The 19235-nt window shown below is 34.8% G+C and overlaps 1 protein-coding gene across 4 annotated transcripts in view; it reads right to left on the bottom strand.

Annotated features, from left to right (window-relative positions):
* The window catches only part of ATP8A2 (ATPase phospholipid transporting 8A2), a 769397-nt gene that overhangs the window by 165775 nt on the left and 584387 nt on the right, over positions 1-19235 (bottom strand). The window lies entirely within an intron of this gene.

Genomic DNA, 19235 nt, shown 5'->3' with positions numbered 1-19235 from the left:
AGTTCAGAGAAATAGAACATAGATAATTATGAAGAAGAGGGGCAAACATGTAGAAAGAAGTAGAATAATGTACTGTTTTGCTGAGGTAAAACTGGTGTATGAGAACACGTAACTATCTACAAATGGCTGGGGCTTAAACATACATAGGAGAAAAGAAATACGTAGTTTTTGTTTGAATAAAAAGGGTTCTGAAAATAAAAGTAACTTGATGGAATCAAAATTTAGATGCCTTGATATCCAAAAAAAATTTCTCTTTTGTGAGATCTCTTGGGATAGACCATTAAGAGAAATAAAAGAAACTCTTTCTGGGGGGCATTTAATGATAGGCAGACCAAAGATGTAAAATATTTATGAGATAATTTGGTATCAAAAAAGGAAAGGAAGCTGTACCAGACTTAAAACTATATTATAAAGCAGTGGTCATCAAAACCATTTGTACGGGTTAAGAAATAGAGTGGTCGATCAGTGGAATAGGTTAAATTCTCCTCTTGCTGGATATTTAGGCTTATTTTCACTTTTTTTTTTGCCATTACAAATAATGCTGCTATAAAAATGACTATAGTAATCTAGTGTTTGACAAACCCAAAGACCCCAGCTTTTGGAATAAGAACTCATTATTTCACAAAAATTGTAGGAAAACTGGAAATTAATATGGCAGAAACTAGGCACTGATGTACATGTAACACTCTATATCAAGATAAGTTTGGAATGGATTCATGATTTAGACATAAAAAGCAATAACATAAGCTGATTAGAAGGATAAAAGATAGTCTACCTCTCAGATCTGTGGAAAACGAAGGAATTTATAGCCAAAGAGGAAATAGAATACATTATAAACTACAAAATAGCTAATTTTGATTATATTAAATTAAAAAGTTTTCATATAAACAAAATCAATGTAGGTAAGATTAGAAGGGAAGTGGAAAACCAAGAAAAATTTTTACATCCAAGGGTTCTGATAAAGACCTCATTTCTAAAATATAGAGAATTGACTCAAATGTATAAGAATATGGGCCATTCTCCAATGGATAAATGGTTAAAGGATATGAACAGACAATTGTCAGATAAAGAAATTAAAACTATTTCTAGTCATGAAAAAAAATGCTCTAAATCACTAATGATCAGAGAAATGCAAATTAAGACTAATCTGAGGGACTACTATACACTTCTGAGATTAGCTAAAATGACAGGAAACGATAATGACAAATGTTGGAAGGGATGTGGGAAAACTGGGACACTGATACATTATTGGTGGAGTTGTGAATGGATCCAGCCATTCTGGAGAGAAATTTGTAACTATCCCCAAAGAGGTATTAATTGTGCATACTCTGATCCAGCAATGTTTCTACTGGGTCTATATCCAAAGAGATCATTAAAAAGGGAAAAGGACCCACATGTACAAAAATTTATGTAACAGTCCTTTTTGCAGTGGTGAGAAACTAGAAACTGAGTGGATGGACATTAGTTAGAGAACGGCTGAATAAGTTATAGTTTATAAAGGTAATAGAATATTATTGTTCTATAAGAAATGATCAGCAGGATGATTTTAGAGAGGCCTGGAGAGATTTACATGAACTGATGCTAAGTGAAGGAAGCAGAACCAGGAGATCATTGTACACCATAATAACAAGATTATGCAAAATTCAATTGTGATGGACATGGCTCTTTTCACCAATGAGCTGATTCAGGCCAATTCCAATAGATTCGTGATAGAGAGTCATCTGCATTCAGAGAGAGGACTATGGGGACTGAATGGATCACAACATAGTATTTTTTGTTGTTGTTTTCTTTCTCATTTTTTCTGTTTTTGTTCTGATCTTTTTTGTGCAACATGATAATTGTGGAAATATGTATATTAGAACTGCACATATTTAACATATATTGGACTAGGGTAGTCCAGGTACTTGGTCTACCAAGTCTTGCTGTCTAGGGTAGTGTATAGGGGGAATGAGGGAGAAAAAATATGGAATGTAGGGTTGAATGTTGAAAAGTATCTTTGTGTATATTTTGAAAATAAAAAACTACTATTTAAAAATAAATAATTGAATGAATAAATAAGAACTTCATTAAAGTAAAAAAAAAAAAAGGAAAGGGAAAAAGTAACTGTTTCATCTTTAATTTGTGATGTTTTACCAAATGCATTCCTTCTATCTATGATAATGAATGCCATTGGCTTCATTCTGCAGATACTACTACTTAAACAGAATTTCTTTTCCTTCATATAAAATTAAATTAAGATAGTATAATTCTGTATTGTGATTAAAAGTATGTTGGTTCTGGATAAGAGAACCAGGGCTCAAATTTTGGCATTATTATTTACTGTGTAATTTTTGATGGGTCATTGGGTTCTCCTGTGACTCAGTTTCCCCAACTTTAAATAAGGGGATCAGAGTATGATGACTTTCAGCGTCCCTTCCAGCTCTCCAAATCACTCTTCTGAAGTAAAATCAAGTGCCATACAAAGAATTTAAATCCAGAGAGGTAGAACTTCCTCATAAGTCAGGTCTAATGCTATCTTGAAATAATATTATCTTATTAACTGGAAAGGGAAGGCAGAATAAGATCAAGGATAGATAGATAATTTAGGAGTCGGGAAAACCTGGGGTCAAGGCCTCTCTCTGATGCATATCAGCTGTGGGATTGTGGACACAGTAACGAAGGACCTTTCTAAGACCAAGACTTTCTATATAGAACAAGATTTGCCGAGTAACTTAGAAAATAAAGCTGATTCAAAAACATCAAAAACATCAATTTCAAGTGGGAAATCTACCCAGAATATGCTTTTTCACTGACTGCAAATGAACCATTTTAATGGCAAGTAATTTTGGACTCTGTTCCCTAGTTATAAACTGCCAAAAAAGTTAGCCTTGCAGAACACAAGTTCTAAAGAATTTCTTGTGGATAAAAATCATCATAAGCCAGAGTCCACTGAGAATTCAAGGTTATACAACATCAATTAAGTTATTCTATTTGTTCTTGATGTAGATTGCCTACCATACAATTCTAATTTCTTTGTCTGGTTTAAGTCTAGTGTTGGGATTCCACCATTTCCCTCAGGGAAATTTCTTTCCTATAGTATAGCTGATGTCACTATTAGTCAGTAGTCCCCAATTACAAGTTATTTTCTAAGGTTCACATTTACCCTCCTTCTTCTTTGATTATTCCTGCAAATTTTTTCATTTAGAAACATCCTTCAAGTATTTCCAAATGTTCTCTTTTGCCTCTCTCTTAATTAATTTATAAATTATCTGAGTGTACCAAACAAGAAACCCTGGATGTAACTTCTAGAAAGTTTTCAACATAAGGGTCATTGAAAACTAATTTTAAAATGTTACTGTGGCAATATGATTCCCCCAAAACATTTCTAATTCCTAGTCTTAATAGTATATGAATTATTTTTTCCCTGTAGTTTTCTGTCCTTTTCTGGATTCTTCTTTAGTTTACTGGCTTTGTTTTTTTGCCTATCTTCCTTGATTATGCAGTCTATGAATCATACACTCTACTCGGTGATGCAAGGAACTCAAGAAGCCTTGAATTTGAATCTTTTCTCAGATACTAACAAGTCACTTAACATCACTAAGTCTTTCTGAGTTAATCTATAAAACAGGAATAATAAACTTAACTTACAGGGCTGTTGTAAGGATCAAATGAGGATAACATAAGTAAAAACCATAAAACACTTTATAAATATGAATAATAAGAATACTGATTATTATTACAGGCCAATGGGAAAGCAGGAGCAAGACAAAGAACTCACATTAGTCAATTTTGTTAAATATATAAGATGCATGATGGCAAACTCTGGGTAAAGGAAGAAAATGAATTCTGAGGCTATGTGGTGAATGTAATTTTCCACACTATCCCTGCCCCTTACCATCAATGACAAGTGAGAGCTTGTTTTATCAGTTCGTTTTAGAAACACTTCTGCTCTTTTCTAAAACAAAGTTCTACCTCTAAAAACAAACACAAATTCCTTTTGCTACCCCGTAGAGAAAACATTTTACTCAACACTAAAACAAATTTAAAGCTGGGAAAGATCTTAAACAGTCATCCATTTCCCGCCTTTCCCTCTTCCTCACCAGAATCACATCTTCATCAATCAAGACCTATGGTGGCCTCCCCTAATCTCAGGGTTCATCAGTCAAAGAGAGACAATGACTTCTCTCAGTGATCAGCTTCAGTGTTTAACATTAACTATCAGGGAGTTTTCTTATGTCTGACCTAAGTCTCCCACTGAAACTTCAGCCCACTTCCTCTTGTTGATCTTGTTACTACTCAGAAGCTATGAAATCCACATTTAGGATGGTTGTAGAACTGCAAGGCTTAGTTATCTTTTTTGTATTACTTAAAAAAAATCCCTAAACCATTTGGTTTTCATTAATAGCTAAACTTTAAATTCTAATGTCAAATGGTAGTATAAAACCTGGTTCGAATAGTCTTTTGTTTTCACCCTGGCACCACATGATATAAATAAATCATAGTTAAATAGCTGGAAAATGGCATAATCTGCACAAGAGGAAATAAGGTTGAAGATGGGGACATTTATTTCACTGTTGAAGATTCTATGGATAACATGTATTTCTTTCAAATGTTAAATTTTCAACATACACTTGGAGAGGTAGAGTATTATCATAGCTAAAGAACTATCTGAAGAGACAGAAATACCACAGCTCAAGTCCTTCTCTGAAAGATATGGGCAGTGTGACCTGGGACAGGTCATTTTATCCTGTCAGTGCCCAAAGGTACTTTCTAAGAATATAAATTATACACAATAGAACCAGCCACAATTCCAGAGACCTAATAATGAAACATGCTAGTCACCTTTAGATAGAAAAATAATAAACTCAGAATGTACATTAAAGCCTATTTTCTTTCTTTTATTGTTTTGGGATGTGGCCAATGTGGGAATCTTTTATGCTTGATTCTATGTATTTGCAAAAGGTTTTATTCTTCAAATTTTCTCTCTCTCTCTCTGTACATATGTATATCTCTACAGGTTATTTCAAAAATCTTAGTGTAGTTTTAATATGTAATATATGTTACATAGTACATACACAATACATATGTAACATTACATAATATGTGTTTTACCTAATATGTATTACATAAATACATATTTAATACAATAATAATACAGCTTAAAATAAAAAATAATAACAATAATGAAACTTAGGGTGTCACAAAAGTCTTAGTTCAGCTCTTAAATTTAAATAGCTCAAAACTGCACTGATACCCTGTATATACATAGATACATTAATTTATTTTAAATAAAAGAGATGTATAAAGTTTTAAATACTATTTAATATCAATATTAAAAGTTTTTTTTTAGTCCTTGTCTTCCTACATTAAAGAAAAAAAGAGATTTAATATTTCTAAGGTACCTACTATCAATAAATAAATAACTTTTTATTTAATTATTTAACTATATTTTATTTTATTTTTAATAAATATAAATGAATTAATTTTATTATTTTATTATATTATAAAAATAAAGTTTTATAACCCAAAAGATCAGGTGAGCTCTTTATCCTTCTTGTACTATGGGAATGATGAAAGTGTTGGCTAGATAAGCAAGATTTTACAATTCAGTGTTATAATTATCATCATTTGTGGATATGTCAGATGAGAGATGGATTTGGTATGTATTTCTTCCTAAATGCTATGATGTCAGACTAGAAGATACAAATATTAAAATGGATATGTCTCAGCTTAGGGTTCTTAACTAAGAAAAAATCTCCCTTTTGTTCAAGTTTAAGCATTACAACAAGAGAATATATTCTCATTTAGATCATGCTTATTTATTTTGGGCTCAGTTTTGCCTTAACAGGCAAAATATATGTATATATTATTATCATATATAATTAAAAATATATAACATGTATAACATATATATTGTGATGACCGTGCTAGCACCCAGGATACCTTAGAATCAGCTGGAGTCAGGATAAGCAAAATCCTTAGTCTTTATTCTTGGTCTTTAGGGGTAGAAGTGAAGGGGATGGAAGAGAATCTCCACAACCTCCTTCTTCCTCAACCACCAAGTGACCCTGGCTTGTCTTACTCTATCCCATAGTCCCTCCTACAATCCTCTGTATACACCAATCATCGAGCCAGCACAGGATAGTGGGAAGGCCCATTTTCCAAGCATATGCCCATAGAGTATTGTCCAATTGGTAAATAGCCTCAAGTGCTCAGCTGTCCTGACCTTAAGTGCATCGACTCAAGAGTTTCAGCCCTCTACAATATATAGTTTTAATAGTTATATATATTTTTGATGGGCCAACCTGATATGGATGAAAAAAACACAGTAAGAGGACTCAGAATAACAAGAGCTCACATTTATTTAGTGCTTTAACCTTTACAAGATATTTCATATCACAATCACTCTGAGAGCCAGATGGCACAGATATTATCAAGCCCATTTTATAGATGAGGAAACAGATTGAGATGAATAAGGTAATTTGTCCCCGGTGACTCAGCTAACGTGACCAAGCTGAAGTGTGAACTTGTTTCCTGACTCTAGCACACTATATTCTTTCAGGCGCACTGCCATTTCTCTCAGAAGATGACTCCCTGGCTCCCGCACATAATGGCTGTATAAAATAGAGAAAGTACACAACTTCTCTAACTTTCAGTTTCCTCATTTAACAGAGACAATTAAACTAGGTACTTTCAAGCATCACTACAAAGCTCAAATGAAATTAACACTCATAAAACTATGCTATAGATTGCAAATGCTTTATACACATTACAGAATCTCAATAAAATTGTTTAAAGTGATGTGACTCTGGGCAAGTCACTTAACCCCAACTGCCTCAGGAAAAAAAAGAAAAAGAAAGAAAAGAAAAGAATAAAGTGAAAAAAGACGACAGATACCATCCAGGATGATTAGTTGATAAAGTGACAAGGCCAATGTGAAGTTAAGGATAAAAACGATCTAAATGGAGTCTAACCTCCAGGGAGCTGCCTTACCAGTGAGACGAGCATGACCCAGGTCAGGGCTCTCACCCAGGTTTGTGAATAGGACTACTCAGAGGAGACACACTATGCTCTAACCCGGCAGGGGTCCTCAAACTACAGCCCATGGGCCAGATGCGGCAGCTGAAGATGTTTATCCCCTTCACCCAGGGCTATGAAGTTTCTTTATTTAAAGGCCCACAAAACAAAGTTTTTGTTTTTATTATAATCTGGCCCTCCAACAGTCTGAGGGACAATGAACTGGCCCCCTATTTAAAAAGTTTGAAGACCCCTGCAAAAAGTATGGAGCACAACCAGTATCTGCCCTCAGACAGATGTGTACTGAAGGTCTTTTGAAAATATCTGTGGAGGGAAAGAACTGTACACAGGCAGTTAGTGGTGTTTCAATATCACTATATGAGTAGTATAATATTTCAGCCTACCCAGAGGTGACAGTTTTATAACACATAATTGTTAGTAAATGTTAATTAAAAACAAATCATTTCTGTATTTTACTACTAAATAGTAAAAACTCCCTAAAACTATTAATCTGCCCAGAGAAAATTTCTCTTTTTAAAGACAAAGTTATTGTGGACAACTATAACTTTTCTGAAATGCCCTTTAAAAAGGAGGAATACGATCATATTAACATGATAAAATGATATTGATATAATAAATATAATTAAGACAGCTGATTTTAGGTAAAATTGTTTACATTCATTTTTAGTTTAAAAAAATGGCAGCAAAACAGAATCAAAATGACAAACAGTCTATACACATAAATGACTGTGTCTACATTGCCAAGGATACCCAATTTGCTGGGATCATTTCTCTGGGAGTCATTAAAAGTCTCACCAACCCTCAATTCCCATAGTCCTGACTTCTGTAATACTCCACTGCTGCCAGAGCAATTTTTTTTTTTTTTTTGAGAAGCTGCTGTGGAAGTGTCCCAGCTGCTGGAGATTCTGCCTGTTTTCCCTCTTCTTCCAACATTCCCTTCCTCTCTTAGCTTCAAATGGGAACTAAGCCTGTTTGTTTCTTCATGGCTCAGAGAAAGCCATTCTTTCTCTTATTATTCTTCTACTTATCATGGATTCTTATTATGTTATACTGACTGACTACCACATAGACATCTGAGGGGGATGCCTGGGAATATAATTGCATACTAGATTGACAGGAAAAGTCTGTTTTTTTTTCTTTTACTTTGTAATCAATACGAGTTTTCTTAAAGTAACTTCTCAATTCTTCTGAAGCCAAGAGCCCAAGTCTATGAATTATCCAGGCTCTTGACTCCTACCCTCCTCTTATTAGCAAACCTGGCCAGAGATCATTTTTAAAAAGGATTTAGAGCTGGAAAAGATCTTAGAGATGAAATTAAAATCTCAACTGTTCTCCTTAATAGCAATTTTAGTAATAGGAGGATAGGGTAGAAGTTAAAATAGGGTAGAAGTGAACAATTTAGATTAAGACCACAAAATAAAGAAGTTCAAGAAGTTCAGTCTTTTCTTCATTTATAGAAGCTGGAAGCTCTCCTTACCCTTGACAATGAGCATTGTCTTAAAAATTAAAGTGAGGTTTTAAGGTTCTTTTCATAGGACCAATTTGTTCAAGTAATTTGTGCTCCAAATTAACATACTTAAAGGGAAGGCAACAGGCATTTATTAAGTACTTATGGTATGTCAGATACTATGTTAAAATCTTTAACAATATCTTATTTAATCCTCATACCAACCCAGGGAAATAGGTGTTATCATCATCCCCATTTTCAGTTGAAGAAACTGAGGAAGACATTAGCTAAATGACTTCTTCACAGAAGTTATATGTTTGAGGTCACATTTGAACTCAGGTTTTCCTGACTCCAGGACTACCACTCTATCTGCTGTACCAATAAGCTGCCTTAGTCATTACATTTGACAAGAAGTGTGAAGCTTTTTTTTTTTTTTTAAATAATGAAAGTATGGAATTGTTGAAATAACTTAGCAAAACAGCTATCCTAATTCAAATTTGGCTTTACAAAATCTTGCTACATGTGTTTGTCTGGATTTTTCTAGAACAAAAATATATTTGCCAACAATTATCAAATGCCTTGTTCTTAACAATTCTTCATCCAGAGAAATGTGTGATTACTCTTCTTTCTACTCTTTTCCTTTGTTAAACCAGTTTTGCATCCTTGAAAAAACATTTCCTCTAGTACAACAGAAAGTATCTTTTTTAGTTGTTTTGTTTTTGTTTAGAAAAAAGTCTTAGGTGTGAAATTTGAGCAAGGGTTTTTTAATAAGTGAATCATGACCACTGGGTTTCCTTTGACTACATGCTATTTATTTATTTATATCAAGAAAATACAGCAAATTAGTGTGGCACTAATCAATCAGATTCTGGCAGCCACACTTTTCAGACTGCTCTTTGCTATCCAGATTCAGCTTAACATGAAATAATGGAGACCTTTGGGATTCAAATGTAGAACACTTCATCAATTTCATTTTGACAAGAAACAGGGGCTCAAGTAACACTATAGACAGTGAATGGTCCAATTCTCTCTCAACAAGAGAAGTCCATACGCATAATGACACATACCCAGAGAGCAATGAATCAAAATTTTAAGATAAAACTCATGGACTGGGGTAGAGTAGCATATTTCTAACCCAAATGGCAGCTCAATATTACTGGAACCCACTAAATCTTCAGTAGGATTATTTCATGGGGTATTATCTGCTATCTTTCCTCTATTAAAAAGATGGGGCTATAAGAATGAATGAAAAAATTTAAAGTTAAAACTCTATTTCTACAGGTAAAACTTTTTTTTCCTGCTTAAAGTGATTCTTTTGGAAACTTCAAGAAAAATATGGATGTATGTGTGCATGCATGTATAGGTGTATAAGCTGATTTAGTATTCTTTTGTGAGTAACCACTTTCCAATTCTAGAAGGAACAGTTAATTCATTTAGACTCAAAGCAGAAAACATGAACATGATTAGTCCATGGATAAAACTAAGTTGATAAGCTACATCCAAGGTTTGCCATTTAAAAGCAAATTTACTTTCCAAATCAAAGGAGGGTACTACTGATAGATTATGTGAGCAGGCTGTGCACACTGGAAAGGTAGATGAGAGGTTGTGTGGAGGGCCCAGTGTAAATGAACTGTTTGAATGAAAAACACATTTTGAAGTTTCAAGGAGATCTCGCAGCTCCCAAAGCAGAGAGGAGGAAGTGTTCTAAAAGGCAACATGAGCGTATTTGTTAACCCCAGTATCTCTAAGTACTAAGTAAAATATAGTAAGCAGGCTTGTAGGAAGTCCTAAAGATTCTTACTTCCCAAGATTGCTGATACATTTCTCTGGTAAGGACAACCCACATCAGCATAAAAAGCTTTGGGTTTGCCTAGGGTTTAGGTGCTTTCTCCACTTTGATTCCAGAGTTCTAGGTTTGGTAGCATTTGGATAGGGGATGACAGGGCAAGGCAAGCAAGAACAAAAAGGAAGAGGGGTGGGCCAGAGTGCTGGGATAAGAGGAGGAAGATCTGGGTCCTAGGTCTATCCCTGAGCCAAGCTGACTAGCATGTATGATCCTCAGAGGCCACTCTGTTGAGACTATGGGTTTTCACAGGAAATGCTGAGCCACAGTGCAATATGAAGTCTCCTCACTGCTGTTTTCCTTCTAGCCAGATAACTTAGCAGCTTGTCCCTATTTCTGTCTGGGAACTTTTAGTTCCCCAATTTGTGTTGCTTCAATGCACCTTACTTTTGGCATAATCTTAATTTGCAATGGTTATTATCAAATCAAATGGATTTTACTTGTAAGCATACATATATATTATTATATTTACAAATAAAATCCATTTAGGGGCACATAGGTGGTACAGTGGATAGGATGGTTAGTCTAGTCAGGAAGACTCATTCTTATGAGATCAAATCTGGCCATTTACTAGCTGTGTGACTCAGGGAAAGTCAGTTAACCCTGTTGGCTTCAGTTTCCCCATCTGTAAAATGAACTGAAGGAGGAAATAGCAAATAATTCCAGTCATTTTTACCAAGAAAACCCCAAATAGAGTAAGAAAGAACCAGACAGAACTGAAATGACTGAACAACAACATAAATTTGATCAGTAATGTTGATTGCCCGAGGAAGGCTTTTAAAGATTAAAATGTGATGTAAAGAGCATGAGATATGTAATGAGGAGACCAGAATTCATATCCTAGTTATATGCTATTAAATAGTTGTGGGATTTGGGAATAAGGTACTAAGAATTTTTTTTGTACCTCATCTTTAAAAAAGAAATGATTACTCAAAATTTTTGACTACCTCATGGAATCGTTTAGAGGTCAATTAAAAATATACTTAAAGTGCTGCGTAACTCAAAATTCTAACATTATTATACTTATAGTGTTATCTCATTCTTGTCTTGTTCAATGGAGATGAGAGAAATAATCCTGTTATTCTGTATTTTTTAAAATAGCTTTTTATTTTCAAAATATACGTAAAGATAGTTTTCAACATTTACCCTTGCAAAATCTTGTGTTCCAAATTTTTCTCCCTCCCTTCTCTCTCCACTTCCTCTTCTAGACAGCAAGTAATCTAATATATGTTAAAACATATGCATGTAATCTTTTATATTTAATATTTGTGGGTTATTTTGCAGTCATATAAAATAAGTTATTTTTGTGACTGAATAAAAGTAACAAAGCATAAGCTTACCATTGGAGAGCTCATTGAAAGCATTTTAGGTGGTCATCGTTTACCAATATGGTTTGGATTCTTCTGCTAGGTCTCTATTCTGAAAGCTTTTCATTCCATGTAGATAGGAGATGATCAAACTAGAAGCATGTATTAAGTATCTACTATGTATCGAGCACTGTGCTACATGATGGGGCTATAAATACTAATATTTATTTTAAAAGTTATTCTTAAATTTTTGTGGATCAAGGTTATGTTCTGTAGGTGACAGTAATTATAATGGTCTAGTTTCAGTACAGTTTATTTGTTGAATTTCTAAGAGTATTGAATATCTGTATCTCTAGTAGGGGGTTTGTCATCTGTTTATGAAGGATAGCAGGCTTCTGAAATATAACCTCAAGCCATTTGATTGAATATTTCTAGATGTTGAGTAGATGCCAGTTTTAGGAACCAAAAGTAGTATGGTGTGCATTTTTTATTACTTCCTTGCATAATATGTTTTGATTACCTTGCCAGAGTTTCTTAAGTGAGTCTTTCTGTAATTACTGGGGCTAATGAGGGGTTCTTGGATTGCTCCTACGGCTGTCAGCAGGCGCCATGATGCATGGAGCACCAGCTGGAGCCAGAGCTCCTAATTCAAATGTGACCTCAAACACTAGGGGTATGGCCCTGCATAAGTCACTTTGCCCTCCTCTGCTGTGGTTTACCTCCAGGGTTACTGTGAAGATAAAATGAGATAGTAATGATAAAGCACATAGTCTAGTGATTGGCACCCAGTAAGCACCATATAAATGTGATTGCTGCTGCCGCCATCATTATTATCCTTATCCTAGCAATTGTCCTTGCATTTGTTCAGCTCTCCTTTGCTGATTTATTATTGATGGAGTTCCTTTCTGGAGGACCTTTTGATTCTTTTCTTTGGGCCATCTCCTATCCCAGGAAGTAAATTTCCTTCTCACTTGTGTGGTATAAAATCCTCCTCCTTCCTTCCAGACACACTTCAAACATTGCCTTCTCCAAGAACCTCTTCTTGTTCCCTGTGATTACTAATGTCCTCCTTTCAAAATTATCTTCTTTGTCTTGATCATTATTCTGCATATATTTACATATGTACTTGTCTTCTCTATTGGAATATTTGCAAGTAGGGATTGTTTTACTCATTGTATTTGTACCCACATCCATTGTGATACCTGATTCATAGGAGCCACTGAAAATATACTAGTTGGCAGATTACTGTTGTCAAATTTATGGTTAATGTTAAAGTTGAGAAGGTTTACATTGACGCTCCTGAATGGAGCTAATTGCTTTAACTGTGAGAGTTTGAATTCAATGAGCTTGTATTTTAGAATTCCACATATTAATAATTCAGGCACAACTCTCTCCATTTACATAGTTCTTACTTTGTGCCAGGCTGCTATATTCTTTACAATTATTATTTCTTTTGATCTCTTATAACAACCTTGGGAGGTGGGTGATACTGAACAAATAATTTAATTATTTTCTCCATTTCTTCATTTGCATAATGGAAATAATAATAATACCACCGATTTAAGGGTATTTGTAAAGCACTTAGAACAGTTACTACCACATAGCAGATACTATGTAAACATTAGTTATTATTATCCCCATTTTACTTATGAGGAAGCTGAGACAAACAGGTTAAATGTCATTCTAGAGTCACAGAACTAGTGTCTGGGACTATATTTGAACTCAGCTCTCCCTGACTTCAGGCCTGGTCTTTTATCCACAAAGTTGCCCTTCTTAATAGCTTTACATTTATTTTGTCTTGCCTGATGTAGACCAAGATATTTTAAAATATCAACCTTCTCTATTGGCTCAATTTTACCTTTAAACTCAAGTTTTAAAGCTTCCAGTCTTTATCTTTATTAGTTATTAAAACTTGTAAACAAAAGTCTAAATGACATATAACTGAAGAAAAAAATCTATGAGGTAGAAAAGCTATTTTGTGTGTGTATGTATAGCCATAGAGCTTGATATTCATATATACTGAGGGTTTAAAAAAGATACTATGGACTACTTCTCTCCTTACTTTGGAAGCCATATATAATTCTATTGGGTACAGATGATAATTTGACTTAGGGCTAGGCATAGTCTAGGATAGTATCACAGGCTCAGGCTCCAACTGGGTCCTTGAAAAATGACATGACCAAGCCACAAGAGCACAACAGAGGGGCTTTGGGACATCAATAAAAGCCCTTCCGGAAGAGTATTCTGGACAGATGCTGGAGTAGGTCAGAAAATCCCAAGCTCTCCAGATTTCCTTTACAAACAAAATAAAAGCACACACTAGTGAAAAACAAGTAAGACTAGGGCACAACAGGGGTACTCGTACCACAATCAGGGAAGCCCTGAAGAAAGACTCCAAGATTGCATTTAATCAGTGTGAGATACAAGCGCCTCCAGACTAGCTCCACAGAAACATCAAATGGGGTCGCCTGGGGCTAGCCAGGTTTGGCTGGAGCCTTAGCGGGGACCACAGCAGCTTTCACCTCTTGAACAGTGTGAGGAGTCTGGGCTGTGCAGGCTCAGCTGGGCTGTAGAGAAGTGGCCCTGGGGGACAGGGAGCCAGCACCAGTGAGTGCAGAAGCAGTAGGGCAGGGATGCTGCTGGCTGTGGGTTGCAGGAGAGGGAGCTCTTGGTTGGGGTTCCTGCTCAGAAAGGAGAGCTGAAGGGAAGCTAGAGGCACCATCCCCCCACCCCACGATCAGAGGTGGCTACACTAACAAGTTCTTATTTTTAAAAAATGAGCAGGCAGTCAAAGATTCTGATAAAGGCCTCATATCCAAAATATATAGAGAACTGACTCTAATTTATAAAAAAACAAGCCATTCTCCAATTGATAAATGGTCAAAGAATATGAACAGACAATTCTCAGATGAAGAAATTGAAACTATTTCTAGCCATATGAAAATATACTCCAAATCATTATTATTCAGAGAAATGCAAATTAAGACAACTCTGAGATACCACTACACACCTGTCAGACTGGCTAGAATGACAGGGAAAGATAATGTGGAATGTTGGAGGGGATGTGGGAAAACAGGGACACTGATACATTGTTGGTGGAATTGTGAACACATCCAGCCATTCTGGAGAGCAATTTGGAACTATGCTCAAAAAGCTATCAAACTGTGCATACCCTTTGATCCAACAGTGTTTCTACTGGGCTTATACCCAAAAGAGATACTAAAGAAGGGAAAGGGACCCATATGTGCAATTCTTGGAAAATTAGAATTAGGCAAGGGGAATCCAGTGAAACTATAAGAGACCACCAAGAAATAACAAACAAAATATAAAGAATGAAAACATAGATGAAAATCTGAAATGTCTTATAAGAAAAACAATAGATCTGGGGAACAGATCAAGAAGAGAAAACATAAGAATAATTAGACTATCTAAAAGGTGTGACCAACTATGACCCAATAATATGAGAAATAATCAAATAAAATTGTCCTGAAGTGATAGAACATGAGAGGAAAGTAGAAACAGAACAAATTCACCAATCACCACCTCAAAGAGATCCTACAAGGAAAATACATAGAAACATTATTGCTAAATTTTAACATGCCCCCATCCCCCAGATCAAAAAGAAAACTTTATAAGAAACAAACAAAAAAGCAATTCAAATATGCTGGAGTACAATTAGAATTGTATAGGATTTATCAGCAGCTATAATAAAAGACCGCAGGTCCTGGAAATAACATATATTGACAATCAAAAGAACTAGCCCTGTATCCAGAAGTATCATATCAGCAAAATAAAGCATAATCCTGAAAAAAAAATGGATATTCAATGTATTCTCAGATTTTCAGGATTTTGTCTCAACCAAACTTGAACTCAACAGAAAATTTAACATATAAGATTCAACAGCAAAGACTAATTTCAAGGGACAAGGATAAACTGTTTATATTTTATATGTGAAAATATAAACCATATGTTTAAAACTGATATTAGTAATTGGACAGTCCAAAAGAAAGATGTGGGCAGAGCTGAATATTATATGCCTCTAAAACATAAAGCTGTCTGGGAAAAAGTAAAAATAGAAATTACGCTGTACAAATGAGGTGCAGAGAAAGTACCAAGACAGAAGCATTAGACAGGGAAGGTGGTGGTAGTTCTGAAAACCTACCCTCCCCCCCACAGTAGTGGGACAAGTTGTGTAGATTAATGGGAAAAGAATAAAGAGGGAGGAAAAGGGTGGCATAGAATAAGTGAGGTAAAAGAAGGATGTTTAGATTAATGGGAGTGGTATAAGGTGGGTAGATTAATGGTCATGGGATAAAGAAAGAGGGAAAGGGAAGGATCCATGGGTAGGAGAAGTTAAGTAATGGCAAGGCAAATCAAGGAACAGAACTAAAATAGAAAAGTTAGCAGATATAGGAAATAAGAGTTATATGTACAAACACAACACAAGGATCAGTAGTAAAAGTTATTAGAATAAAACAAGCAGGGCTAGTAATCACTGGTCTCAGACATAAGTCAGACTTAAAGATTCAATCAAGAGAGAAATCAACCTTATATGTCAGCTATATTAATATTTTAGATGCATGCCTATGTATGTATAAATGCATATGTACGTGTGTGTGCTTGTATGTATTCATGTAGATGTGTGTGTGTATGAATGTGGGAGGGGCTACTTCTACAGTGATATGGAATAATATATTCAGTGAATAATATATATGTTCATGCTTGCTTGTGGGAGGTAGAAGAGATGGAAGGGGAAAAAGAGAATAAAATAAAAAGTATACAGCAAAGAACAAAAAAATAATCTACAAGGAACCAAAGAAAAAATGGACATTCATGAATATATAATGTCTTCTATTATTATATTTCTTGAAATGGAAATTTATTGTTACATATTTTGAATTCTCCTTGATGTTCTGCTAGGCACATGACAGACAATTTTTGTAATTTCTCTTTTTCTATCTTAATTTATTTTGTATTTAGTTTTGAATAAATAAACAAATAAATATTAAAAAATTTTTTAAAAAGAAAAAGAAAATGTAAAAAGTGAAAAAAATAGCCATTAAATTATGGTATAAGTGTAATGTTACTTTAGAGTAATTATTGAAATGACAAATTATACTTTATCACATTTGGGGCTTTTTGGTATATCTTTTTAATTTTTTAGCCAACATAACATTTTCTTATTTTCTTTAGTAGTAAAAGCTATGAACACTTTTCAAAAATATATGAATCTGTAATTGGATCATGCCTACATGGACCCTGGAATTAATTTTTGGTAGTTCGATGCATTCTGTTAAGGAAGGGTAAAAGGAAAATGGAAAATTGTTTTTCTGGGAATTTACATATAACTCAGAAGCATTTAAGCTAAGAATTAATGTATCTGATGTCACTACTTTCTAGTTTGGTAGAGACTCTAGAGTTCCAGTTATCATCTTTGAGGTAACTATTTTTGTTGTTATTTTGAGTTTTAGTCATGTCCAACTTTGTGATTCCCATTTGATATTTTCTTGGCAAAAATACTGAAGTGATTTGCAATTTCTCTCTCCAGCTCATTTTACAGATGGAGAAACTGAGGTAGAATTAAATGACTTGCCAAGGGTCACACAGCCAGTATCTAAGGCCAGATTTAAACTTAGGTCCTCCTGATTCTAGACCCAGCAGTCTTATCCACTGAGGCACCTAGCCACCCTATTTATTTTTACCTATGTATTAGTAATCATTTTGCAAGCTTTCTGTTATCTTTAACAGCATGTTTTTACTGGGACCACAGAAATGACCCAAAATTGATAATTATGAGGATCATAATAGTAGTCATAGTGGTATTATTGAAGTGGAGAACAATTTTCTATGTGGACTTCAAATCAGTTATCAATAATATTTTACTGAAAGTATTGAGTTTAGAATGAAAGGGCTTGCATTTGAGTCCCAGCTCTGGGTAAGCCACATAAAGATAAATGATCAAAAATACAGTTCTTTCTCTCAAGAAATTTACATTAATCTGAAGAGAATACAGGAAAAAAAGCCCAAATAATTAAAATATGCAAAGTAATTTCAAGAGGAGAGAGCACTGGCACTTAGAGGTGGTGGTGAGGTAGATGATGGAGATAAAATATAGGAAACAGCTCCCAGTAGTGCTTTGAAGGAATCTAAGGATTCTGGGAAACAGAAGTATCAATGAATGAAGGCAAAGATGTGCCTTCTTTTCTTCAAGACCTGGGACAAAGCCTTAAGGGATACCCATGCTTCCTGGGTGGGAAAAAGATAATGGGATAGCTAGTTAGTAGTCAGGGATACCTGAGTCTGAATGCTACCTCACATACATACTAGCTGGCAAGCGGACAAGCCACTTAAACTCTTTCAGCCTCAGTTTCTACATTTGCATCACTGATTATTCCTCACATTTCCTTAAAAAGGAAAATTGCTCTCCTCTTTTCCATTTGGCAAAGATACACTGATATATTAATAAATATGGTTAGATGAGGAGGAAGGTGACAAAAATTTGGAAAAATCATTCATATGGCTGGTAGCCATTTTCAAGTCTTTGGGGAGCGGGAAAGATAAAGGCTGCTCTGGTTAAGTTCCAGTTTCAGTATGTTCCCTTTCATGCCAGTAGCATAACTAAGGTTCAAATGGAGAGATGTAAATGGGCTCCATCCCTAGGCAGAAAGTCATTGCTGCCATTATTATGTTGGTTTCTGCAAATTTTCTGCTTAGATGACTTACATGGAGAACCTGAAAACATGAAGTTAAGTGATTTACCAAAAGTCATCCAATCTATTATGACTAAAGGAAGAGAGCTTTAGCAACCAAATGTTCACAGAGGGTCGTATCTGTCCCTCCAAGCAAGCCCAGACAATTAATCTTTTTGTTGGCTACCTATAGTTAGAGTTTCTAAGTGGCAGGACTTTGAAGGAGGTAGGAACACACCATGCAATGTAACTAAAAGGGTCCTGCAAATGAATTCAGCATGTAACTATTATAGTTTTTCTATTAGTCTATAAAATTTTTAGTATGGGTTCAGAAACAAGGACAATTTAATACTTTTTCAGGCTCTATTCGCTACTGTTTTGTGATTCTTTTTGTCATTAAAGATGTCAATTCTTTTGAAATAAAAATTATACTTTAAGTCCTCAAAAATCAAAAATAATTTTAACTTGATTTAAGAATTCATTGGTTGACTTTAATTGTCTTTGACCTTTATTTATTTAATTATTTATTGGCAGAAAATGACTTCTATAACTCTACATTGCTTCATGGCTTAAGGATGTTCAGATCCATCGTTATGCTACTTAATCATCTAAAAGGGAAAGTGGGCCTGATGTTATTATACACAGGGACAGTCAGCTTGCATGGTGACTTGGCAAGGCATGCAAATTCAACATCCTTAAGCACTTAATGGGTTAAAATATATCTCAAGAAGAATTAATCATTTCTGTTTGAAGCTGAAAAAGCTTTTACACAGAAACACAATGAAGGATGGAAACTTTATATTCTTTGGTTCCTTGGACAATAAAAGGCCTTGTCTAGTCAAGACTTGGAATAATTTTTCCCAGGGGGATTATTACTATTTGAGGGGGGTGAATAGTATACTCTTTCATCTGTTGGAACTAAAGACCTCTGT

Source organism: Antechinus flavipes, chromosome 3 (assembly GCF_016432865.1).
Source record: "Antechinus flavipes isolate AdamAnt ecotype Samford, QLD, Australia chromosome 3, AdamAnt_v2, whole genome shotgun sequence".
Classification (NCBI taxonomy): domain Eukaryota; kingdom Metazoa; phylum Chordata; class Mammalia; order Dasyuromorphia; family Dasyuridae; genus Antechinus; species Antechinus flavipes.
This window is presented reverse-complemented; position numbering and strand designations above follow the sequence as displayed.